This window comes from Palaemon carinicauda, chromosome 35 (genome assembly GCF_036898095.1).
Source record: "Palaemon carinicauda isolate YSFRI2023 chromosome 35, ASM3689809v2, whole genome shotgun sequence".
In the NCBI taxonomy this organism is placed as follows: Eukaryota; Metazoa; Arthropoda; class Malacostraca; order Decapoda; family Palaemonidae; genus Palaemon; species Palaemon carinicauda.
In genome coordinates, this window is record NC_090759.1 from 53757174 (window position 1) to 53759673 (window position 2500).

Consider the following 2500-nt stretch of genomic DNA (forward strand, 5'->3'; position numbering starts at 1 on the left):
TCGCGAGCCAGGGCCGTTTCAAACAGGATTAACAGAGTATACTCTATTAATCCTGGTTTCAAATAGGCCACCGTAAAATAGGAAATTCTTGAAGTGGGAGCCCTCACCTTAGAGGTGTGAAACCAGTCACATTTTGGATGTAATATCACATCAATCTGTTTATAAAACCCCTTTTTTCTCAACAGATCACCTGGTCTGGGCTAGAAATGTATATCTGATTGACATCTTAGTGTCCTTGATTCTAAAGAAAAAACTTAGTTGAATTGCGTCTTATAAAAAGACTGTTTGGTTAATCAGACGAAATTATCTTCAGTAAACTGGTTTTTATTGTGTTAGATAAAAAGCTACTCATTCGTTCTTTTTTAAGAATCTCATTTGTAGGATAGCATTAAAACATGACCCATACAGAACGGGGAGACATTAGCTCATAAGTCAAACAAAAGGTATAATACTCATAGTAGTACATACTAACTTAAAGGTCACAAATCCCTTTTATTAAAGGTTTTTAATTATTTATTTATTTTTTTTTTGTATGTGATTTTTCACGAAAGCAGACACAATTGTGCTGACCCTACTCTATTATTAATTAATTAATTTTGGTATTTTGCTCATCTGATTCTTTGCTCACTAACTTTGCGTGAATTCTTCCCAGTGAGGTAGTGTGCAATTTATTTCGATCATTATGATTTCATCTTTTATTCACTACTTTATATTTTATTTTAAAAATCTCGTTTTCGAAGTAAATCATATCTGGATCAAGCAGTGTATAAAGTGAAAATAAAAAGTTATAGCAATATGTCATAATATAATATGAAATATTTCACGGAAGGTTTTGATACCAAAACCCTAAAATTTCATTAGTCCTGCAATAGTTGTCACGGGGCAGACTAGAAATCTAAATCTTGCACGCTACGCAAATTCTGCTGACGCATCTCTCATTCCTGAAGATTGTAATTTCTTTTATGCTCATTTGATATGTGGCATAAAATGGGTGTTATGCATCTTCCCATACACTCCATACTCTGATACGTGATGAATTGCAAGTTCTTGATTTCTCTTTCATAGGTTTAAAGATTTGAAGCAATGATGTATGTTTCTATCGTGCCTGTTTTAGTTTAAAAAAGTTCAGATTTCGACACTAGGCCCTTAAGTTCTTCCAAGCATTTGGGCAATCAGCCACTAATTCACAGAACTTAGTTATAACTGGAAAAAAAAAAAAAAAAAAAACAATGCCATCGCGTACTGTACATACTGTAATAATGACAATTTGATTGCAGTAAAAAGAAAAAGACTTGGGTACGACTAAATTTCATCTTTTATTCTCAAAAATTGTGCTCCGCTATGCATACGATGTGAGTAAAGATCCTATTTTCTATTTCCCACACAATAATGTAGAAAATAAAACTTAAATTACGTCCATCAAACATCAAACGTCATGAATCAGTAATTCTCAGCGAATACCGAATACATCCGTTGCTCCAAATCAAGGTGTACCGAACAGATTATGCAGAGCTTGAAAAAGCATTCAACCACAACACTGCTACATTTGGTATGCAAAATGGGAAGGGACGATGGAGGAATTGAATGAATGAGGCAATGAATGAAACTAAGAATGAGTTGGGAGAATGTTACGTTCAAGACAAAGGCCTCTTTAACTACGACACACTGCGTGAAATGGCCCACAGCCAGAGGGCGGCTATAGCTGGTATGCAAATGATACTTGTGGGGGGGGGGGGGGGTGTCAAAGAGGGGGGTTAGCGGGTTGGCGAATGAATGAGCGAAGCAAATAGTGAAGTAGAAAGAAAGAATGTGAAGGTAAAAACCGAGATTTCAAACCTGGAGACACGCTGTACTCGTAAATATGCTGATAAGTATCAAATGGACTCTATATGCGGATTGGTTATCGACCAAATCGAGCACTCGTTTCTTGAAGTGGCGTTCTTCAAGGCTAGGAAAACAGATAACATTGGTAATTAATGGTGAATTGAAATACATTTTGATATGAGAGAGAGAGAGAGAGAGAGAGAGAGAGAGAGAGAGATTTTGCATGTTTTTATGGAGCTATTAAGGTAATGCAGAAATTTTTTCTTAACATGTTTTATTGATGAATAAAAGAGACTAAGACGTTTGGTTTATCTCGTCGTGTTTTTTTTTTTCTTCTTCTTTTTTTGTGATATTGTGATATTCATAGTAATGATTTTTAGCAGAGTTTTTATACGATATCTGTATATAGAAAATCTATAATTTTTCCATTTAACACTTGCTATAACAATGAACACTAATACAAGACTATTTTAGAATTATATTGCTTGTTCCCAAAACTATTTTACATTTTTTGCTTGTTTCTTCCTCACTTTAATAGTACTACTTTGCAATTTGATTTAAAAACACCCTATTTGGATGTTAGATAATGTGCACATTGAAAATTCTACTGACTGAAAATTATAGCAAAGAAAAACTGGACCTTCGTTTATGACAGAACTACCCAGAATTCAATCTC